This window comes from Amblyomma maculatum, chromosome 1, assembly GCF_055883805.1.
Source record: "Amblyomma maculatum isolate TAMU_Amacu chromosome 1, ASM5588380v1, whole genome shotgun sequence".
In the NCBI taxonomy this organism is placed as follows: Eukaryota; Metazoa; Arthropoda; class Arachnida; order Ixodida; family Ixodidae; genus Amblyomma; species Amblyomma maculatum.
The window spans coordinates 7,547,366-7,571,970 of record NC_139344.1 but is presented as its reverse complement, the minus strand read 5'-3'; the positions used below and the strand labels follow the sequence as shown (position 1 = coordinate 7,571,970).

At 53.5% G+C, this 24,605-nt stretch overlaps 1 protein-coding gene across 21 annotated transcripts in view; it reads left to right on the top strand.

Moving 5' to 3' along the window:
• The window catches only part of CaMKII (Calcium/calmodulin-dependent protein kinase II), a 196,973-nt gene that overhangs the window by 60,052 nt on the left and 112,316 nt on the right, over positions 1-24,605 (top strand). The window lies entirely within an intron of this gene.

Sequence of the window (24,605 nt, the reverse complement as noted above, 5' to 3'; positions counted from 1 at the left end):
GTGACCCGAGGGCACCCTTTTCCCGCTTCACTCCCTCCCCTTACTCTCTTGATTTTTTTTTTTGCTGTGGCCATTGGCAGTCCTCGCTTAGCTTTTGTGTCGCTCATCATTGGTTTTCTAATTGCGCACTATGCCGTGCGAGTTCGTTTACTGGCGTGATTGCATCGTGTAAGAGACTCGAAACGAAAGCAGCTGAATCCATTAGCTAGGCGAACTTCCCGTTTCTCGCACCGCAGGCGCTCCCTGCTCTTCTCTGGATGCCGATGGGAGGAGGAGGGCGGGGATGACTGTTTACATGTTTGGGCGGCTTGTATGTATCGCTTTGGCGCTGTTACTTGGCACGCGAGTCTCGCCTCGCAAGGTAGTATCGACGTCGCTCTCGCGTAGGCTGTGCAGATGGCCCTCCGTGGCCCAGATGAAAATAAATGAGATCACGCGGCAGCTTCGTGTGCATCACCATCGCCATGGGGGCGGGGGGGCTGCACGCGCCGCATGCTCCATTTGCGGCTCGCGATCTCGGCGTTTTATTTGCTATGTGCACTATCCCCGCGAATGATTTGCCGCCCGCGGCGTTCTTTCTCTGATCGCGGATACCTCTCGGGAGCGCGCATGCGCTTTTGCTGGTCCTTTGATCTGGCCGGTTAATAGACGTCAGCCTGTCTCTGGAGGATTGGCGGGAGTGGGCGTCTCTTCCGGCGGTGGCTCGCGCGTCTCGCGACGCCGCCCCTTTGAGGTGGAGCAGATCGGATAAGGGGGGCTGGCTGGTCACCGACGTGGCGCCTCTGGACGTTCTCGTTTGCGTCGCCCGGTCGCGTCGCTGCCGCAGTGTGCGTGCGTGCAAGCCCGGGAGCCTGCCGCCCGTAATGAGCCACCTCTACGGCCTCGCCATGCCACGCTGTCTCGGACCGGATGTGCGACTCCGGCGGCGCTCTCGTCGATGTGAGCGCCGCGCTGTGTAGCGGCGTGCAGGTCGGCTGCTGCTCCTTGCAGCACTCCAGTGACGCGCCGGATTGCAAAGCCGGCCGCTGTCCGCTGCGCGAGTGCGCTCATCTGTCAGCGCGGGGCCGCCCCCGCTCGGGCGCGGCTTTTGGGCGCACACTGCAGCCGCCTTTTGGGAGAAGAGGGGTTGCGCCTCTCTTTCGTGGGCGGCAGACGTCAGTCCAGCATCACCGGGGATTTGTACCTGTTACGGTGAAGCGGTGTTCGTCGTCGGCCGGAAAAAAGAGAAATACACACGAAGGTCTGGAGGAGCAAAGTTCCCTGATATTTTCGCGCTGAGAGACACACCCCCGCACTTTTGTTTCCTGTCATCTTTCTCTTATCTGGGAGCCGCACGGCTACATAGGTCGGCAATGTCGACCGGTAAAGTAAGAGATTCTTTTGAGGGAATTTGTTGGAAGGGAATCCGGGCAAGAATTCAGTCATCGGCGGAGTGATGAGCAGTCGCGGCTCTCCCGCCGGCTGTTGTTTTCGGGCGGATAGTAAAAGAAGCGTAAGAGCGATGCCACGTCTCTGGGCAATTGCTCTTATTTTTTTTCTTTTGCTCGCAATGCGCGGAAATTGCGACTGGTACTATTTTCTTGTCACAGTGAGGGCAGAGAAAAATACACTGCGTTGGCGTTCTGTGCCGATGCACGCTTCTCTGCGCAGTGGTTAAGCGTTGTTAGCATTGCGGAGCAGCCAGTGGCGGCACCGAGCTTTGATTTCCCCATGAAGCCAGAGCGGCGCTGGGCGCCTCTGCCGCCACGCGTAATATGCTCCGTGCTCGCCCAATCAATCGACGCTGTCGGCGTAATTATGAGCCTCCACATCTGCGCCGTCCATACAGCCCGAAGCGCCTCGTTTTATTTGCACCACCCGTATAGCGGAGTCCCATCTGGAGATTCATCAAGGAGCCGCCACTTTCGCCGACATGTCGACTTTTGTTGGCTTCCAATGATCGATATGGCGCTCGCGTCTCGCTTGGTTTGTCGCGTAGCTATATCAAGCGTGGCGGGTGCCTGGGTACGTATTCGCTGCATCGTTGTGCGCGCGTGGTCGCTCTGCATGCGGTGCATAAAAAGCCTTTTCTATCCTTCACACACCCACACGGTCATCCCGGTTTTCCGAAAGATAGATTGCTTTGAGCGTTCCTGTCTCTCTCGCTTTTCACGCGTTGAACCAGACGCGGCTGCCGAGACGTTCGACTTCTCTGTTGCTCTCGCTCCAATGACCAACTGGCCCCTGTTGTTGCGCGAACTACAGCGCGCCGCGAAGGTGCCACAGAGGACTGAACTTAAAGTGGTGGTGTATTTTCGGCAACGCAATAATTACGGCACACGGATCCGCTGAACACTATCGCTCGGCTGTGTCAGAGGAGGGTGGCCAGTTTTCCGGCACGCGTTTTCTGGGTGGGCGCAGTTTTCTGGACACATTTTGTGCTAGCCTTCCCTTACCTAAGATTAAATCAAAAGACCGCAGTCAGCACAGCGCTGTTACTGTATGCAGCTTATCAACTGCCATTATTGCATGCTGTGCGAAACGGGTTCGCTTTCAGATGGTCTCTGTTGCGTTCTATACACTAAGCCAGCTCACGCGCAAACGTGCAGCCGTTTTGCATGTATTTGAATGGATTGGGATACAGCTACGCTCCTTCATGGCCTGTGCTTATCGGATCCTTTCGGTAGTTGGGCCTTAAAAGAACCCGGCAAGGCTCGTCCTTCTCGCGGCCACGCTTTCAAGTTTACGCACATTGCACGCTGTGTGTCGTGGAGAACGCGGCGCACAGAGCGAAGCGCGAATACTTGCCGCGCCACCGAGCATTTTTCCGAGCCCGCGCTTTTCCCGACGACCGATCACGCGTGGACATCAGGGTCCGTGTCCAGCGGATCTTCGGATAGTGCGAAATAAGCCGGCGGGCGTCCCCTTTCCCCCTTCGTGTAGCACTGCGCGCATGCCTACCTCTGTCTTGCACAGCGTTCGCGTGCCACCGTTTCCGGACGGCTATCGATCGGTGCACGTGCTATAGGGCCGATCAATCGATGCTAACGCCAGGGCAGCCACCAACATCGATTGGGCCGCGCGCGCGCGTGCACGCGGACGGCGCACACGGCGCTGCGACCTCCTGGACACCCTTCCGCGGGCGGCAGCTACAGCTGCTTCATTAGGACGAGGACGATGCAAAATTTTTGGTGCTTCTTCGAGGCCCTCGTCCCCACATGGGCTAAGCCTGCGTCAGCCGTCCACAGGTGGCCGTGTCGAAGCTTCATTTCTTCTTCTTTTCTTTCTTTCTTTCTTTTTTTTTTAAGTTCATCCTGCTCGCGAGGTGATTGCGTTCGATTCACCGCTGTCATGTATTTCCTTATTTGGCTGGAGAACGACCAGCTGCCCAGCCTGGGCTCGCGCGTGCGCCTGCGGTCCACATGGCGCAGCCATTTCTCATTCGGTGTCCTCCCTCCGGGGTCGCCTTCTGGTGTCCGTCAGTGTCGTTCCTGATGTTGACAGACGACAGCCGCGGCCGTTCTCCCGATAGCTTGGTCGAGCCTCAGCCCCTTTGGCCTGGTAGGATTTCGGCTCTTCCGCGGCCACAACGTGGGCGGCTTGTCGGCTGCATCGTCCCTGGCGTAACCCGTGAGGACCGTGCCCGACTTGCCGGGTTCGTCAGCCTGTTCACCGCGCCCGTCAATACTCATGTGTTCACTTTCGAGCACTTTCAGGCGGAGGACGCCTACGCGCATTCGACTGCACAAGTTTTGGACTTGCGACTTTGGCACTTCGTTTAAAGTCTTTCCTTCCATTTTAAGCGTAGATGTCGTGCGCAATTTCAGGGCTACCTGTGAATGCACTTGTTACGCCACTTGTTTGTGGTAAGAAGTCAATCTTCACTGATTTTATGCCGCGAGAAATTTGAGGGACGTCATAGTCAATGAAGGGACACAAGCGCTGGTACGTGCGAGCGGTTATCGTACCCCCCCCCCCCCCCTTTTTTTTTTTTTTTTTTTGTTTTTGTGCTGCAGAATGTTAGTTACGGATCACCAACTAGCCCGCGTGCTTGCTCGGGGTGTGTTTATTTTGCTTCCAGGCAGTAGATTTTGGTGCGAGTTCAAATAGCCTGGTCGTAATGGCAAGACTTGAAATGGCCCTCTTGGAAACGTTGCCGAGGTTGAGATTTTGTCGCGTGCGTTTAAACAATTTCCTGGACGCTTGCAATAGTCGCAATGGGCCTTAGAATGGTTCCAGGTGAACGGATTTCAGTGGGGTTGATGAATACCCCAAGTAAACCAGCCGACGATGTCAGCTGCTGTGTACGAGGTGAAAACAGCCAACAAAAAAGACGCTGCACAGGGCGGAAGTCTTCACGTACACGAGTTGTGTGTTGTGTACGTGAACTCTTCCGCACTCTATAGGGTCCTTTTTGTTGGCAGTTTTCACCTTTCATCTTGAACCAACTAGCTCAGGAACAAATCCTTCCGCTGTGTACACTGGGAAGCTACTGGCTGGTACCAGCTAGATTTCTCTGTTGTGTGTGTGTCGGGCAAAAAGTTACATGCGGCGTGCAAGATTATGAGCCTTGCGGCGTGCATGGCTCTAGTGGTGGGTTTTCTACACATCTAAGAGGGGAGCCGGCCGCTCCAGCTGCTCGACGTGTGTGTTTCTCTGTACTGTCGCCATGTCGTGGATTCCCTTCCACGGCGTTTCGCATCGTTGTATAAGCAGCGTCCGCTGCCAATTATTGCACTGTGACCCAAACTGCGGGGCATATTTAGCAACATACTTTTTATTTTCTTTTAATAAACGTTCAAACGCAGAAAAGATGGGATTTGCGTTTCCAGAGCGCACTATTTGAGCCCATTTCGCGTCAGCGATGAATAGCTTGTTATTACGGTTTTGTATTTTTACTTGTACTTTAAATATTCGGCGTGTCATGAATTAAGGAATAGAAAGAGAGAAAACAATGGGGGAACGAATCTAGACTGCGCTATTTTGGGCGTAGTGTGAAACTGTCACGCATCAAATAATATTTAAGTTTGGATTTAGAATCGTCAGATGTTCGCTACCATTCGCGTTTGGATATACGGGCATCGAAATAGGTTGGTTGCCGGGTAATGCTGTCACAAATGCTTTTGTATAGTGTGATTTTACATATTTTTGCGGCGTTTAATTTTTAAAAAGTTATTTTCGACCGCCTTGAGCGCGAAGTATGATAACGCGGATGGGCGCTTACGACTCGGGCAGGCATAGCCCGCGTCCAATATCCCCTCCCCAAGAATGCCCCCAAATTCCCATCATCATCATGGGCGTGAGTTGCAAGACTTCGAATTAAACGCGGTGCTTCGCGTGATACTGATTAAGCGGCGTGCACAGTGCCTGTTGAGAAGCGTTTCACTAAATATTATTAGGCAGGCATCGAAGGGCTTAGGCTTTGGGAAGGGTAAATATAAATAATAATAATAATAATTACGGGGTTCGATCCCCAGTGCCGCCGGGTACCCACCGGTTTCCAATGGGTACAAGATTTCCCCCGGCCTGGTGCTCGGCTCTTTGGGGGTGAAATGCTTGGGAAAAGGGGCCATGAACCAAAATGTTGGTTCATGGGAGTGGAAAGGCGCAGCATCTGTCCCATTTGTTTTCTGTGGACACCTGAGCGGCGCTGTAAGGGAAGGGAGGAAGGTGGGAGTGAAACCGGAAAGAGAGAAAGGGGTACCGGTAGTGGAGGGCTGCAGAGTAATTTCGACCACCTGGGGATCTTTAACGTGCGTTGGCATTGCATTGTGAAGGGCCCCGCCGGGGTGGCGCAGCGGTTAAGGCGCTGCACTACTGTGCCCAAGGACGCGGGATCGAATCCCGGCCTCGGCGGCTGCGTTTCGATGGAGGCGAAACGGAGTGGCGTCCGTGTGCTGTGCGATGTCAGTGCACGTTAAGGAACCCCAGGTGATCGAAATTTCCGGAGTCCTCCATTACGGCGTCTTTCATAGCCTTAGTCGCTTTGGGACGTTAAACCCCACAAACCACCATTGCATTGTGAAGGGTACAGTTTCCGAAATTCGATGCGTTGTCTTTATATGGCGTTTCAAAGCCGTTTATGACTGCACATGCTAGGAAACGTGTCGCCGACACGAGTGCCGGACGTGGCTAGTGTCACGGCGGCTGTCGATGAAGCGATGGACATAAGAGGGGTCTTCGCGCAATGTAATGGCGGGCAACACAGAAGGTCGCACGGGGTCAAGGCACTGCAGTATGCACACGTGAAAGATTCCTGCGGTGCAGAGGCATACAGTTGTAGTCTGTTCGAATCTCTATGCTATAGCCTCCAACTGGATAGCAGGTGGATGCTAAATGTGGAGCGATTGCCCAAACTCGTGACACTCGCGGCAACGTAACACGTTCCACGTTCCCAATGGATTTGTATGGCGCAGGTGAACATTCTCGAAGTTTGGTTACAGAAAACATCGGTACCCCAAAAAAGTAGGTTGGATAGCCGTCGTTGTAGCTCAGTTGGCAAGAGCACCGGACGCAATATCCGGAGGTCGTGGGTGCGGTTCCCATCATTGACACGTTGTTTTCCCGTCTACTTCGTATTTACCTTTCTTCCTAAAATTATTACAGTGCCAATTCAGGTTAGCAACAAAAGATAAAAAAAAAAACGTACGCTTTTTTTGACCTCGCCGACTGTTGGCTTCTTTCCTTCGTGCATCATAACGGAGCCCCTCATTTCCCCTTCAGTTCTCTCTCCTTTCATTTTTTTGTCCGGGATTTCAGTGTGGGAAGGCTCCGCCCGATGGCTCTCGACTTCTCGACCCAAGCGCGCGGGATCCAAAACCGGCCAAGCGCAGCGACCGCATTTCTGTTTAGGTGAAAAGCCGTGTGCTGTACGATGTTAATGCACCTAAAAGAACCCCAGATGATCGAAATATCCGACGCCCGGCACTGAGGTGTCCCTCATAGCATGAGTCTCTTTGGGACGTTGAACACTATTGACCAAATCAACCAATATCCCCGAAACGTAGGTAGCTTATAGTGTAAAGTAGGATGTTCTGTTTTTGTACCTCAAATTTATGATCAGCTGGAGGGTTTAAATCTTTCAGGTACTTGAATGCTAAATCAAAAATCATAATGCACATTTCGGAATTTTTTAAATATTTTTGTGCTACCACCAAAACGAAACAATTATGTCGAATATTTTTGGTCGGCTTTTTATTTGACCAACGAAATCGTACATTACAGCCTAATATTTCTATTTAAAAAGGATAGCGTAACTAAGTACGCTCGTTTGGCCTCCTTTGAGTGCGTTTCGTGCTATTGTAATTGACGAATTCTTCAACAAAAAGTGCTAAATGAAACTAGAAAAGAAAACTTTTTTTTTGTTCTTTTTTCCCCGCGGTAAGGAAAAGAGCTGACTGATTTGTGCCTCCCAGCTTTCGAGAAGTGGTGAGGTGCGATGGTTTATGCCTTGCGGTCTTCCCGGTCGCGAGAGGCTCGAAAGTTGTCCCGGAGCGCCTGTCCCACTCCGTGTGCTCCAGGATGTGTATCGCTGATTTCCCTTTCCCCGCCAAGCCGATGGGTCTGCGCGACGACGTGGCTCCGAGCTCTTGGCTGGGCGACGCGGAGAACGATTCGCTGCTCTCTGAGAGCGGCAATGTCGCGCAGGCCATATGCGGCGACGCGTCTTCTCCGCTACTTTTTTTGTCTCGCCCGTATGCGCGCGCGCGTCTGCGGGCCGCGGCGGCGGAGCGGTAATGAATGCGCCACTGCGAGCGACCCCATTCTCGGCCGAGAAGAGAGAGAGCGAATAAATTTTCGCCCGGCCAACTGCATTATGTATATGCGCGCGCGTCCTTAGGTACGCGATCGGGAAGCTTTTTGCCCGCGCCATTGCTTATTCATCGGCGGCCCCCTTTCTGCGACATGGCTGCTGCGTGCGGGACCCGCGGGCAGGGAAGCGCACGTGCCCCCTCCTCCGCGTCTCTTTTTTTTCTTCCTCCGCACTGCTTCGACAGAAGCGAAAGGGCGCGGCGATTGTTGCGTGACCGCGTTTGTCTCGGCGCGTCGGACTCGGGAGCGAAGCGCTATTGGCGTGCCGTGAAAGGAAAAAAAAAAGAAGGCCGAGGGAAAAAGGGAAAAAGTTGCGGACTTAAAACTCATTTCGTCCTCGTGAGTTTGAGAGAGCGAGCAAAAAAGAGATGGACGGCTGAAGTATTGCCGTTTCGTAAGAGAACTTTATCCCCGCGGCCGCCGGTATTAAGTGCCCAAAAAGCCGGTGCGAACTTTGACCTTTTCGCCGGAAAGGGGTTCAATTTTCGTTTGGCGTCGCGGCCGTGGTTTGTGCCTCTCCGGAGGAGGCGCTGGGAGCCTAGCGTGACCACGACTGCAGGCTAATAACGCCGAGCCGCGGTGTTTACTGTGCGCTGTATCGGTGCATCAGACACGCATCTACGTTCCAAGAGGGGCTCGCGAACTTCGGGAACGGGGTAGGAAATTGGCAGCTTTAGGGCTTAGGTTGTGCTTTGGAGGTTTAGACGCATTATTTACCCTTTACCACCGGTTTCGCAGTTAAGTTTTGCGTGGGATGAGTGTTTGGTTCATTTGACTCGCTTTTCGCAGTGTGGGCGGGTGGCTGTCGCGTGCTGGCGTTAATAAAATGCAGCAGTGCTTGGGAGGCATCGGGCTAGGTTTCGTGATGTTTTCGTGGCTCGACTACAGGTGGCACCCATGCAGATAGGGCTCAGTCAGCGCGTCCTCTGCCGGCCACAAGGCGGCCGCCACGAAGGCAGTGTAAGCGGAATAGCCACCATATCGAAACTGTGCGTGTAATAGCCACCTTTAAAGCGAGATGCCGCCGTCTGGCCTCCGATATCGTTGCGCTTCGTACGGGCGCCTCGTGAGCGATGACAGTGGGTTGTGCATCCGCCTCGCATGCGGGAGTGCGGGGTTCAATCCCCGATGCCGCCGGGTGCCCACCGATTCTGAATGGGCACTAGATTTTCGTTGGTCTGGTACTTGGCTTTTCTTTCGTGAAATACATGAAAAAATGGGTCTTTGAGTTAATACTGTGCAAGCCAAAACCCTGTTGTTTCATGGCGCAAGGGCCGAGCAAACGGGCAACTCGGCTCACAGACCAAAATCGCTAATATAAAATCCTAATCAAATTCCTAATGAAATATTTTATTTCGGCTTTGTTTCGGATTGATTTGTGGGGTTTGAAGTCCAAAAGCAACTCAGGCTATGAGAAACAACGTAGTGGAGGGCTCCGGAAATTTCGACCACCTGGATTTCTTTTGCACTGACATCGCGCAGCACTCCATCGAAAAGCGGCCGCCGCGGTCGGGATTCGATCCCGCGTCCTTGGCCACAGCAGTCAAGTGCCCTCGAAGGTGTGGCGGGGTATCTATCGTCAATGGCGTTCGCTTGGCATTACTCGTTGTGCTTGCGTCCATTTTTGCTCCTGGGCACAGGTAACGAAGGTACTGTAATCCTTTTATTCCAGGTTTTCTGGGCACAAAGCCTGCCGGCTACACGGCGCTTCGAGCACTCACTGCAGAGAGGAACCGTATCCGCTTGTTTGCCGAATGCCCGTCTCTCTGGCGGCTTCCTCGCGCTGGGGGAAGCCTTCGGGGCGAGTCAATTACAGCGGAAGGGGCTGCCGACCGGGCCTTGTTAAGGTGCCTTTCAGGAGGCGCTGCAGCTTCATATAGCCCATTTTGTGCGGGAAATAATTAATCTTGGTCCGCCATGCTCTCCCGAGGCGCCTCGGGGGGAACAGTTCGTCGTGGGGCTTCGTTAATTACGCCGCCTTCGAGGAGAGGAGCAACAGAGCGCGCGCGGACGGCCGAGTGTCACACTTTGATAATTCCCTCCCGACGGGGCCCAGCGTGCATCGATCGGCGGAGCGCCTCTTTCCCGCAGGGCCCCGCACCGTCCAGATGGCTGGGGAACCACCGCGGCCCACTTCTCGGAACTTGGGCGCGTGTTTCGCGAAACTGCCCTGCACTGCTTTCGCCGCGCTGGCTGACCCTCCGGGGCCGTTAGCGGCCGACTCGAACCGGGCTCTCGGGGGTGCCCTGCTGCTGCTGCACCGCGCACTCCGTTAACGGCGCGGGTCTGTCCTTGCGGCCTGCCCGGGATTTGCTCTGTACCCGTGTTGTGGGCTCACGCGCACCTGCGGGCTGCTCGGCGGCAGCACTTGGGACTTGGGGCTCGAGGCCGGAGAGAGTATGCGTTCGAGTTCGCCCGAATGGTTTGTTGTGAAAACAGGAACGCGCAGCTGCTGACGATCTTTTTGATATTTTGGCCAGGCCTGTCTTCTTCGCATTCGGCTTTGAAGGCGTTTTGCGCATTTTTTGGTTTGTAGAGTGGGAGCTTAAATGGTATAATTTTCTTCTTGCGTATTTGTTTTTTTTTCTAATTCTGAACAGTGCTACGCCTACCTCCTAGAGGCTGCTGCTTTGTTTTGCAGTATCGTGCGGTGCTTTCCTGTCGTGGCACGCACCGGCGCACAAAATAATATCGGCAGCGATCGACGGCGTGAGGGCAACAACAAGCCTCGTTCCTCCTCTTGGTTGTCAGCCAGCGAAGTGGCATCTCGCGTATTGTTCGAATCCACTGGTTTGAAGCAATAAACGGAAAGGAACGCCGGGTCGGCGCTTAGGCAACGGATTTATTTATTTTTTTACTCCTGCAAGTTTGAAAATCCATAGGTGATCGCTACTAAAATAAGGAGCTTTTGCACCTGGGGAGTGATCGCTGATTGTGTGCTAGTGATGTGCTTCGTTTACTATTGGGGCGTCACTTTGGCGTGGCTCTTGGTACGAGGAGTGGCACCCTTGGAGACCTCATTGCTGCGCCGTTATTCCATTGCAGCGGGTGCCGTCGCGATGAACTGTCGCGGCAGATCGAACCGAGGTGGGCGCCCTGCGACGTACTGTGCCGGCGGCTCACTTTGGTGGTGCGCGAAGCTAGCCGCGCCATCTTGGCAGCGGTTCATAACCGCGGGGAGCGACAAGCACCGCCCAGGGGCGCCTTCAAGGGCGTGCAGAATGAGCGACCTGCGGCGCGCGCTCCCAATAAAACGCCGTCGTCCCGGCAAAGGCGCGCCATAAAAGCGGCCCCGCTTTTGTGACGCGCGCGTATCGGCGCTGATTCGGGCTCCGGAACGAAACCTGAGTGGATTATTCATTTTGTTTTGGCCCCGATGTGGCGCGCGTTCCGAGGGCTGCTGCACTGCCGAGTGCCCTGGGGCTCATTTGGAGCGCGCGCGATCGATAGTCTAGGAGAGAGCGGAAAAAGACTTGAAAGAGGAAACCGACGCTGAGCAAACTTGTCGGGCACACACATCCGACGAGGCCCCGGGGGGTGGTGGGACTTCTCTCTGGGCGGCGGAGGCACCGCTAGCTGGCGCCCGCGGGAGCAGCTCCCGGGCCGTTTCTCTAACCTTCCTCATCTCGTCGTGTCGTTTCATCTGCGAACAAAAGAAGTAACATCCGCTGCGAGCTGTCCTTTCCGCTTGGCAAAAAGCACGATGCATTCGGGGCGTTCGATTGGAACTTCCTTCCGTTCGGCTTCTCGAAATCGAGGTGTGTGGTGCTTCCGGCTCAAGTCATTGAGTGGTGTCCGCAAGGCCTCTTGCGCGTGTGGTATCTTCTTCCCTGTCCCGAAGGCTTGACCCTACCAACATGCGCGCTCGGTTTTCGTCGTTCTGTAACCAGTGGTACCAGTCCCGCTACACTTTCCCGCGGCTTTTTCGGCGGGGCGAGCGAAGCGCTATCCCGGGTGGCCTGATGCGACTGCGTGCGGCCTCAACAAGGACGTCGGCGTCCGAGTGTCGGGGCGGCATGTCTCAGTGACGGACGCGTTCGGACGCTGTGCCGTGGCCCCGCAGTCACTCGAACACGCCGCTGCGTATCGATCCGAGCGGTGTGCGTGCAGCAGCGCAGTGGTGGCTTTCGCTCTCATGACGGCGTCGTCGTTTCCTCGTGCATTTCTTCCGATCTCTGGCCGCTGATTTATGCCCCCGTGCGCCTGAGTGTGTGTGCTGCGCGCACCTAATGATGGCTTCTCGCCGCGTGCCGCCGATGGCCGCCCGAGCAACGCAAGGGCCGCTTTTTCGCTAACGAGCGGCTCCCGTCCTCAGTCGGAAGTTTGCCCTAATGAGGCGCTCGCCGGGGCTCCTCGGCGGCAGTGGGGGGCGGTGCCACTACTCTCGAGCACCTCCTCGCGCGGCCGCCGCCGAGACGGCGCAATCTGCTGCCCCGCTGTTGCTCGAGCGCGCTTAATTGGCAGTCTCCGTAAACCGCACTCTTCCGCAGCCGGCGCGAGTTTCGTTTTGGAAACGCCGGCCGCCGCGTTCCCGGCGACGCTGGCGGAGATGATGGAGCGCCTCCTTGAAGAATGGCGCTACGGCAAGTGCCCCGCGGCGCTGTGTATGTGTGTGTATGCCCGCACACGTGCTTCCTTCGCCTTCTGCGGCGGCGGGCGCGACCGTCGACAAGTGTGGAAGCGCGTTGACAAGGCTTTGCTGCGCGCATCTTATGCGGGGTCACTGCGGGGCTTTTCGCTTCCGCCGCTTTTATCGCTCGGTGGAACGAGGCAGCCGCGCGTCTTCTTCCGGCCTGGCGCACTGGGCTTCATGCCGTGCAGAGGATTTCGCCTTGGGCAGAGGCACGCGCGCTCTGATCCCCACGTCTCACGACAGTGGCTGCCTCTCCTTTCCCGCATGGCAGGCCATTTCACTCGCGCGGGAGCTTTTTCGATAAACCCCCTGTCGTCGGCAGTCGTGCCTTTCGGCGTTCGACGGCGGAGGTGCTTACGCGTCGGTTTTAGCATACGCTCCGGAGGACGCCCGCGCTGGCATTTTCCTCTTGGCTGGCTACTCGCTACCTTCGGCATCGCAGAAAGCCTCTCTGATAGCTTGTGCATACGTACGGTAGGTTCGGCCGGTGGTCATCGTTCATTATCGGGAGCTTGCTGGAAGCGCTCGCGCAGACATTGGCCATGTGGACGCCTTTTCGTCGCTTATATTGCGGCTGCATTCGGAGGTACAATATTCTCGAGTCTTCACAGTTGGGTGTAGCCAGAGGCTTATTGTTCCGCAGACATGGTGGAGAAGTTCCATGTGGACGCCTTTTCGTCGCTTATATTGCGGCTGCATTCGGAGGTACAATATTCTCTAGCCTTCACAGTTGGATGTAGCCAGAGGCTTATTGTTCCGCAGACATGGTGGAGAAGTTTCCCTTGCAAGTATGAGTGGTCTAAAAAGGTCTTCTTTCCAACCTTTCTTTTTTTTCTTTTTTTTTTTTTGGGGGGGGGGGGGGGCGGTATTCGTCATTATTTTCTTTCTCTGTTAATCTGGCTTAGATGTCGGCGAGTGAAGGCCTTTTTTTACTCTTCACCAAACTGTGTGCGTGCATGTATGGGTGTTGGTGTGTGTACGGCGTGCATTGTCCATGCGGTTGCGTGCGCAGTGTGTGAGCAGAAGCCCCTTCCCCATCTACAGCGGCAAGCCGCATCTACCCACTACCTTTGGCGTAGTGTCCGTTCTATTTTGCGCCACATCCCCTCACCCCTCTCTTGTTCGCCGAGTTGTCAGCGCGTGCGACCGGCTGATGCATCGATTCGGCATGGCCATCCCTTGTAGCCATACCGCGTACCGAAGCTCAGGGGCTTTCAACTGTTCGGCTAAAGCACGCTGCCTGCTTTTCGTATTATTTAGCGTACAGCTTTCTGGACGCGGGAGGCGTATAGCGTCCTTATTTTTGCACAGCTATGCAGTCGTCCCACCAGCGGCCCCCACAGACGCCACACCGGACGCACAAGACAGGCCAGATTGCCCGTTGGGCGCCTTCAGTGCTGTTGGGCACCGAGGCCGCCATTGCACTAACTTTGGACGTTTGAATTACAAGCAGAGGCATTTCGTAGCTATTCAGGTGAAGCCCTTTGCGAAGCGCGGACGAGTGATCCACAGCAAGGCTCTGAAAATAAATTCCCGAAACCAAGCCGGCTAGCAGAGCTCGCACCCGTGAGGATTAGCAACCGCCGTAAACATCGAGCGGAATAGAGCGGGATCTCGTCCGTAAAACTGAAATGCCACGCGTTCCTGCGTCGTGACCATCAAGCAGCGTGTCGAATGATCCCGACGCTCACGAAAGACAGCCTTAATGGATCGGCTCGGTGACCGTTTGCGACCGACGTGGCATGACGCTTGCTCCTTGTCTAACTCGTCAACTAGGCTGCATTGTGCCATTTGCGCATGCGCATTCATAATTTTTTGTTGTTATTGGTAATGCGCTAGCTGTTTGTGTCGCGGTAACTCGCCGACCAGCACAATCACCGTCTGCTTGGTTCTTTCTTTCTTGCTTTTGGCCGCTTCTTGTTTGGGTTGGTCATTCAGTATGTGTGTGCTGGCATGGCGTGTCGGGTAGGAATGTCGGGGCCCTGGGGGCAGAATTTCTCGAAACTACCCCCGAGTGGCTGCATCAGGGATGACCCCTCCCAAACGAGGTCCGCATTGCATGCAGGTGTATACTGCCATCTCGGCGGCACCTGAAAAAAAAAAAAAAACATATAAACAAGGAAGCGAAAAAAAAAATTCACAAGGTTAATAAATCTACGCTAAGTGGTTGACTCTTGATAATTTTTATATATACAAATTGAGAAAATTTGATGTTAAACTGGGCCCAACTTTGTGAGCAGTTATTGTGTCACGGAATGTTCGCGTGATTCATGCGGCAAAAATATTGGCTGTGGTTTGACCGATGGCCATCCCGAGCAGAATTGCGGAAGCAACGAATTACGAAGATTTGCTTGCCTAAGGCGATCAACCTCTGCTCGGCTCAACTTCTCTATGGCTGACTGCGCCGGTACTGGCGCGCTGCCACATATATACACCCCGCGCATGCGCAGGGGCTCCGGCGTATCGGAAGAGCAATGACGTCACTGCGCATGTGCGGCGAACGCGGATCACCGCGACACGGAGGAGTCGGCGGTGGCCCTGGCGCGTCAGCTGTGCGCCGTGTGACGTAGTCCCTTCTGGCGCATGCGTGGCGGCTCCGCTCTGACGCGGCTCTCCTGCTATGCTCCGTGTGACGTCACTCGCTCCTCGCGCATGCGCAGCTTGGCTCATCGGGGGCTCCGCGAAACAGCTCACCGACTAGCGTAGTGTTGCTTCCGCAACAAAAGGCACACGACTCGGAGCACTGAAGCGAACTGTTACAGCGTGTGCCTCCGTTTCGCTAAAGTGATACGGCGGACTTAGGTCAGCCCATATACGTGCATGTTGCGGTGTAAAGGTTGGGCACATTTAGCTTATCTCCCGCTTTGCGACAGTTTATTGGCTTCGTTTACGAATTCATTTCGAGCTGTCATTCGACGCGTGACACTGTTTCAGATGACTTTCCATTACATGTTTTCCATGAAGATCGACTCTAGATAATTGGATGTGTGAATTATGCAGAGTTCGAGCGAGGTTGGACGTTTCTTTTCAACACATTTGATGGCACGAAGGAATCCGAATAAACAGGAAGTTCGAATTAAGCGAGTTTGAATTATGATATTTAACTTGGGCGCTGGCGTTAACTTGTGTGTTCGGGCGTGCGCCTTCGCTGTAAATTAAAGTCGGCATTTTTTTCCCCTTATGGCTTGCCGATTCCCCGCGTTTCACATCAAGCGAACCTGGTCTTCAAATGGTTTTAGCACCGCCTGGATTCCGCTTCGTGCACCTGTATCGGGACACGCGTTCATTCGCATGCGCACATGTCTGTTTTTCTCCATTGCCATTTCTCGATTTCCAATTACACCGTTTCCGCTTGTTTATCTTCGCGCCTTTGACGGCTGCCTTGGCTGTCCTGTGAGGTGTCTTTTATATGTACTCATGTGCCGTTTGTACGATGTTATTTCGCTTTTCGAACGTCGATCACCAGACTGTGTTCGTTTTAGTCTACGCTACACACGCTACTACTCCTGTGCATGGTGAACGATATAGATAGACGTCGCCCTTGCACAACGTTGGACCGAGCGTGAGGCTTCCTTCTGTGCAATCGGCCCATTGCATCGGCCTTTACACTGAAGCGAAGCCTCCTGTACACGCAACCAGGGTTATAGCCAAACATTCCTTTCGGCTTTCCACGTCGCAACTTGGAGCTCTTTTGCCTGTGGGTGGCAGGGATTCTTCACGGCTTTGCGTCAGTTTTCTGCGCCACAAATAAGCGTGTGTTGCTCATCTGGGGTGGCTGTTCGTTGCTTGTTAGTGCTACAAGGACTTCCACTATACTCGACGCAGAGACATCCACCCTCCCTCCCTATTCTCCCAATGTTTCAAAGCGGTTGCCGCTGCCTGCTTATGAATAAATAGCACATTTTAGTTGTTCGAAGCACCGAAAATGCTAAATAATCAGCATTTTTTTTTTGTCTTTACCATAGAAGCTCAGAAGATGCATCATTGCACGGCCTCAGTTGACCCTCGCCCCATTTCCAGCTGTGAAATCGCTTCCCGGTTTCTCGGCGTATATATTTTTCGGCCCCTGCCTTTCTTCTCCATGGAGTTCCACTGTCGCCTTCTGATCGAACTCTCTTCCTCGGCCGCCAGTGTAGGCGTACGCACTGCGACGAGCGGCTTCCGACCGGTGTGGGATACAACTGCTCATTCGGGAATCCGGCTGTCGCAGCGGCGGTCCTTCGGCTGCTGCAGCGGTGCGGGCTCGCAGCGCGCCTGATCGCTCGTTGTGTGCGGGTACCACATAATGAGGTTCGGCGCACTGCGGGTGGTGTGCTTCTTCCGCGCGAAGGCCGGCGCGGGCAAGTGCGGCGGGGGTCTGAACAGCGCACGTGACGCCGCCATTGTTGTCAGTGTCGCCGCCGGGCAAATGTATGCGCGCACGGGCCCTGGTTCTCTTTAAGCGGGCCTCTTTCATCAACTTCGGCTGCTGTCTGCCGCAGCAGTTGCCATGACGAACGTACCTGTATTGGCGAAGGCCACCGAGCGCTGCTGCTGCTGCTGCTGCAGAGTGGGCCTCGGAAAGGTGCCTCTGCGCGCGGCTTTTGCGCACTTAGGAGCAGGGATTAGGCGTCCCCGTGCGCAGCACGAGAGGGAATAAAGTATGAACATGAAATGGCATGTTCATACTTCATTGTATTCTATTATTCTATATATTACAGTGTATTAAGTGTCACAAACAAATCATTTTTTTTTTTCTGAGTAGCTTTCCTCCTGGTGTATAATAGGTGGAAGCCGTTCTCAACTTTGCTACGGAAACAACCAGGAAGTAATTATTCCACTCGGATGTGCAAGACCTCGTGACCGAAACTGATTTCGGAGTAAAATCTCACTTTCTGCATTCGCTGTTAGTCCAGGGGGTCTGTAAAATTTATAAGGTGGCCCTGCATACAGTCAGAATCTGGAGGAGAAAAGTGGCCGGATGTAGTCGCTATCCATGCCAAAAACTGATGCTGGCATATGCGTCCTATTTTTATAGTTGTGATGCCTAGACAATCTCTCCAATGCTTGAAGTCTCGTGTGACAGAAACGGCCAGATATTTTCATTCTTGAAAGACTGCTTACGGAGCCTTTTTTAACTGAGCTGCTGAGTCGTCAGTGTCCAGTTCTAGGAGCTGACAGTTAATCATATTGTTACGGGGTAGTTCAGGTTGGGATTGCAGAGAACGGACACGGAAGACAAGGCTTTCAAGAAACAGGCGTTTTCTGTAGGCACCAGTCGACACTGTTAGGACGTCTTGTCCAAAACTCACGAGATTATTCTTCTTCCTTCCTTATGCGCATATCAGTGCATGCACCGCGCCTAATGTAGCACTACCTCGCCGGCTGAAAAGCACCGTCCCGTAGCGTACTAGCGCCCAAACCAGGGTCCGTGTAGTACGGCTTGAGGCGTGATGGACAGTCTCGGTGCGTGGTGTAGAGGTATGGCGTGCGGGATGCAAGGGCGCAATTTCGTATGTCACTGGAGTCACTTGTCGTAAAATCGTAAAATGTAACAATATTTTAATCTCATGCTTTCAACTCTAGGAACGTAAAAAATGTTTTACTAAATTTTACAATGAACGCATTCCATTTCATCCTGCATCGCAAATTTATTCGAACAAGCACTCATCGATTTTTCTCTTGTTTGTACGTTTTTGATGAAACTTGAATGTTTTAAATCGAATATGAATATCACAACTCTAGGCCCTTATGAAATTATCTAACCTTGTGCTTGGCGCATGATAACCACAGTCGCATATGCGCAAGAAAAAAAAAAATCATATAACTAGCTATCCAGTCCTGGGCGTCCACACACTATAGCGCAATGAAGTGCTGCTAATTCACAGCCTCTTTGGAACTCGTTCGTCTTTGAAGATGTAAAGTAACAAGCTTTTGGAGCGTTAGCTCTGCTGTGTTCATTTTGCGATTTCGAGTTATTCCTGGACCTAGTACCACATGCGCTCCACAGACGGCGCCACGTACTCACGCGCCGTAAAACTGCAACACACTCTCGCGTTGTGCATTAAACATCGTCGGCTTCATCAAGTTCCATGATCCATCTTCGCCGCTCCTTCATTTGGCCTGTGTAAATACGCCATACACGTACGCCGTCTCGCTAAATACAGACCGCAGCCTTGCCATACAGGCTGCCGAGACCATCCAACAACCAGAAGCCAGTCTATATATCCCGTTGCCGAGAAGCTTACTAAGCGCTGAAGCGAGCCATGAGCGAAGTGGCAGCAGCGACTGCGACTACGGCCAACGGCTAACGTTCGTGAAACTTGGTTCAAGGGTAGTTGAGCCTCTGCAATTTTTTGAGCTACTTCTGTTTTCCTAAAAAAAAAAAAAAGAAATGCCCACGATTACGTTACTTCCTAATGCGAAATTTGAGCGCAGCTCATCAGCTGTTTCATCTTTTCGATAGACTGAGGCAAAGATTTCGAGCAAGACACGTATGTACAGTCGTGAGCAAAAGTGGTATACAACACTGCGCCAGTGACAGAGCTCGAGAAAATTCCATCGAAATTCCATCAAGCCACAGCGTAAGTGACAGCGACAGTAACACACGCCTGTGGATAAAATGGGGCCCCGCCACCATTGTCTCGAACTTAGATAGCTGTTGCTAGGTGAAGTTGGCATGCAGTTTTCTCGACCTCCGCCACCGGCTGAGTGTTGTATACCATTTTTGCTCACGACTTTACAATTACATACCTTTTTTTTTTTATTTTTCACACGTATTCCTTCAAGAAACACTCCACTAACAGTTCTCGGCTGTCATGAAAGAAGCTTCGTGGTCGGAGAAATGAAGTGCAATTGAGTTATCGGGAGATTGTGGGAAGCAGCGCGTAGGTCCATAGGAGCGTTACGCGGCGAACAGATAGCAGCGACTGACTAATGCCGCTGAGCTGACGCCACTAGCGAGTGAAGCAAGTGAGAACGGCATGCACGCAACCGGAGAGCACCCTCGCCTCCACGCAGGAAAAAGGGGGGGATGGGGGGGGGGGGCTCCTCCTCTTTCTGCACGGCGGCGACGGTGTTCTAGGAGCCATAGTGGAGGGCTACGGAGCAATTTCGACCACCTGGGGATCTTTAACGTGCGCTGACATCGCACAGCACACGGACGCCACTCCGTTTCGCCTCCATCGAAACGCAGCCGCCGAGGTCGGGTTCAATGCCGGAGTACCCGGGTTCGAACCCGACCTCGGCGGCTGCGTTTCGATGGAGGCGAAACGAAGAGGCGTCCGTGTGCTGTGCGATGTCAGCGCACGTTAAAGATCCCCAGGTGGTCGAAATTACTTTGTAGCCCTCCACTACGGCTCCTCTTTCTCTCTTTCCACTTTCACTCCCACCTTCATCCCTTCCCTTACGGCGCGGTTGAGGTGTCCGCAGAAAACGAGTGAGACAGTTACCGCGCCTTTCCCTTCCTATAAATCAATCAGTTCTACGCAGTTACGTTGTCTTGACTCGCTAGCGGTGGCAGCGGCTGCTGGCGCTGCCTCCGGCCACCCCGCCACCTTCTTTCCTCGTGTTCTCCGGTTGCTGCGCGCGCTCGTGCCCCCATCGTTCGCCGCTGAGTGTACCCCCCCCCCCCCCCCCCTGTCCTGCGAGGCTTAGTTGCTGAAGCGCCAGCTCGAACTGGGGGGGATAAAGCGGGGCGGAGCTGGTTACGAGGCAGATGACGCCGACGCGAAACCCAAGAACGGGCGCCAAAGCGCTGCGCTCATAATAATAATAAAAAAAAATTGTGGTTTATTTAAATTGGCCTAGTGTGCTCTGTTCTGCACGTGGAATGCGTTGTATTGTCGTGGGCAGAACACCTGTTTGTCACCTGAGTCCGTCTTCACGGAGTCTGCGGTTCTCATAGATTGTATAGTTTGTGCCACGTGAAGGGGAGGGCATACATAGTTGTAGGGTTGGACAAACGCGAATCACTGGGCAACCGGACACCCTGTTAAGTGGTCTGCATCAAAACAAAAAGAGGCGACGGGAGCCCCTTTAGAGAAAGAGAGAAGCGGGCTTCGTTTTAATCTCGGCCTTTTCAGGCTAAGGGGCCGCATTTTCTTCGAAGCCAATGTGACCCTTTCATACCAGAGTCTGGGGATCGGGTTTTGTCTGCACCACCGTAACGCGCGGGCGCGTGGGCTATGCTATCCGATTTCGTTTTTTCAGCTGCATGACTTCGTTGACCGGCTTCATCAGCCTGGAAAGAAGCGACGCGGGAGCTTCGTCTGCGGTGCGCTGACAAAACGAAGAACAAAAGGGCAGGACGGGCGTTGTTCTGCCCAGCGCGTGCAAGCAGCTAGCTCCTCAACGCATTAAGCTCGGCATTAGACGCAGTGGCGGACGTGATGGCGGCTGCCTCCGTAGCTAGGGTGCGACCCTTGACGCGTCTGTGCGTGTCCGGACCTGCGGCCACCCGGAGGACCCGCGTGTTATTTGCTTGCGGTTGCCTCCGTAAAACGCCCCTGCGCCGCGGTTGGTTCCCGTGTCGGCGCTCGATAACAGGAGGGAGAGAATAAAATAAATTAAGGCGGTATCCGCGTGCCCTGGGCGCAGTAAATAAATGAAGTCGTCGGCCAGCCGAAATTGGTGTCGCGGGGAGCAGTCACGTTTCTCCCATTCCGTCGGCTCGTTTATTTCTTTTAGCGCGGGGCAGCGAGTGCGCGTCCGTCTGTCCCGTGTTTCAATCAGGGGCCCCCGCCTTTCGTCGCGCGTGCACTATACCTGCTGCCGCTGCCTTTCAACCCCTCCGCCCCCTCAATATCGCGGCCGGTCGAGGTGTCGCCACCTGGTAGATTGATGCCCCGGTTTCAGCGATGCTTTGATTAGGGGCCTCGCCGCCGAACACGTTATAGCTGGTGTGCTTGGAGGCGTAAGACCCTGGAACGGGTGTTCGCGCGCGTGCTACCTGTGAGCGCTGTCTTTCCTTACGGTTCGCTGGGTGCTGTACGGACTGTCAGTGCTTATATTTTCCATTTTTCACCGTCTGTTCTACTCGCTTTTGGACGGATTAAATCTTTCGCCCTCTGGCCATCCAAGAAAGCTCTCTCTGAAGGGCAGTTGGGAGAGTACCGTTAACGCGTGCTGCATTCGCTTTTTCATGGCAGCATAGTTTCGAATTGCCGCTTGATCTGAATTTTGCGTTTTTTTTTGTTCGCTTTCACTTAATGTTTTTTTTTTGCGATTTCATTGTTCGCCACTTGCATTCTTTTTTTTTGTTGTTGTTGTTAAAAGCATATTCTTTTCCCATGCTTTTTTTTTTTTTGGCGGAGCTGTCTTTCTGGATCTCGATTGGTGCACGATTTTAGTTGGGTGCGCTTATATCGCGGGAAGCGTTGTCAGATGCTGGACTCTGCATACTTTGCCTGTGATATGGCCGTTTTTGGTGCAGAAATGTGCAGGAGGTCACTCGCGCTGCAACAACCCTGGCTTAAAAAAGAAAAAAAGAAACGAAAGACGACCGCCCACTGCGCGATAAATCAAAGCTATCACTGTTGCAGTCAACTCGCACGGGCATCAGCTGTGTTGTTACGAGATGAATTGCGGTTAGAGCCCTTTTTAACCGTGCAGGGTAGGATTAAGAAAGTGATCACGTTTTCAGCGTCTATTCGCGACTGACAGCTCATTTAGCCGCGCGGACCTGTGATCGCGAACACTGCCCAGGGCACACCGAAGACAGTGGGTTCGTCCACGGTACGGCAGGGGATGTGCTTCGAGGCTAAACGAGACGAGCTGGCGGGGTATGTTCCCACGGGGCTTAGCTTTGACGGCGGAGGGCGAAGCCTCGCCTAAACGTCTGCGCGCGCCGACTTCCCGAAGCTGTATGCAGCAATCTGCCTTGCATTGCGAGATGGAAGGGAAGCTGGCGAAAACGATGCCTTTATCGCTGCGCAACAGGCATGCCGTTTGTGACGTGTATGGAACCTAATTTGGATGAGGTTAAACGATTCAACTGTACAGATTCTGTAGGGAATGCATGTGAACTATAGTTTCGCGCTAGCATTTAAAACGGGAATGCAATCGCACATTAATGGCTTAGGCTCCCCCTGAATGTGGCGGAGGAGTTGGCAAATTTTAATTTCGGCTGTATTCGCCCACATGCGGTCACGCGCCGTCCAGTGCTGCCAAACAACCCTTCATAAGCTATGTGTTCGGTGGCGTTGGTCTTCTCTCTTCAAGGAGCCGTTTTTTAATCGTTGCAGCTTCAGCCCGGTTCTGTGCGCTGCGGAGAAGTCTGAACGCCTGCGTCACTTTATTCGGCGATATTGCATCAATAATCCAAATGCAAGCACAAATAGAGTTCTCATTCCTTGCCTGCAAATTGCGTACGTTCGCCCTCTTTAAACTTGTCGAATAGCTTTTCAGCGGCCCTTTAAGGTAGCAAACGAGAATGTGCCCTCTTGGCGGTGATGAATATAAGGGGACGCAGCAAGGCGAGTGCACACGACCGTCCGGTGTCCTCGAATATTTTCATTATATAACTGTATTATTCTAAGCTTTCAGTGCAGAGCGCAACTTTCGTAGTTTTGTTTTCCCCGTGAAAACGCCTTAGTGTTCAAATTGATGAGGAAGCGATGATGCAATTCGGGCTTACCTGCGGACGACTGCTGATTCCTTTGCCCATTCACCCGCTGTGTTAGTTCAGTGGCTTTGGCGTTCGGCCATTGATCCCAACCCAAAGTCTCGGAACCGTGTCCCGGCTGCGGTAGCCACATTTCGGTGGAGGGGAAATACAAAAACGCTGGTGGGCTGTGCGTTGCCAGCGCACACTATAAAAACCGGAGGTTGTTTCCACTGCGTCGTCTCGAACAGCCTGCCAGGGGGTTTATACGAACCCGACAAAGTCGTTTCGAGTCGGCTTGAAAACCGGCTGTCGGGTTCATGTATACGTTAGAATGTCGAGCTAAACGACAGACGAGTCGAGTTGAGTCAGCTCAACTGCAGAGAGTAGGTTTGCTCGACCTGACCCGACTCGCTGGGCAGGAGCATCCTCTCTTGCCTCCTTGCTGGTCGAGCAGCAGCAGGAGACGGGACCGTGAGGTGTTCGTCTGCGCATTCCTCCTCTTCGATCCTGCACATCTGACTGCGCGTGGTTCGCTTTCTCGACGCAAGGTGTAGCGGCGATCTCGGTCCGCCTAGAGTTACTATATAGGGAGCTTGCATGAAGCGATGCCTGCTGGGTAATCCGCCACGATGATGTCGTTGACAGCAGATGACGCAGCACGACACTGCTACACAGCCTCGCAGACGATGCTGGCGCGACCGGACAGGCCGACTGCGGGTTCTTCACGATTCCAAAAACACGTCTGCACGAATGCGAGAAGGCAAATGATCCTTCTGGCGGCGCTGACGCGAATGGCTTGCACGGCCAACAAGTAAGGTCGACGCCAATCCAACTACTCGCCAGAGCTAGAAATCATGAATGTCGGTGATGTCGACGGGAGACCAGGTCCAGACGCATAGTGCGGTCAGTCGTCCGCGCGTAGCTTGAACAGGTCCGCGTCGCACTGCTTTGCATTTCTTCATAGCGCGCTCGAGTTCTCGGGCACAGCGTCGACGCCTACGTTCCTCAGGAATCTGCCGACAATTTCACGCACGTAAGGGCAGCGCACGAAAAACGGCGTGTTTGCTCGGTGGACCGTCTAAAACGACAAGGCACTTGCTCAGTTCTAGCTACTGTAATTCAGCCTGGCTGCGCTGCTCGCCGTCTGCTGCCAGTGACATCATGGCGGATTACCCAGCATGCATCACTTCATGCAAGCTTCCTATAGGCTATATGAGTTCCTATGTAGGCTGTATGGAGGAGGAAGATGAGGAGGAAAGGCAGAGAGGTTAACCCGTAAAAGAAACTGGTTTGCTACCTTGCACTGGGGGAAAGGGGTGAGTGGATATGAGTTACTATGTAGGCTGTATAGGAGTTACTATATAGGCTATATGAGTTACTACTATGTATGCTATATGAGTTCTATGTAGGCTATATGAGTTACTATGTAGGCTATGCAGGAGATACCAGTAAGGCTATATAGGAGATACTATGTAGGCTATATAGGAGTTACCATATAGACTGCATAGGAGTTACTATATAGTAACTATAGGTCTGACATGGTCCGACAGAAACGGGTTCTTGTAAACCCTGAAGGGTCGGGCTGACTCAGCCCGA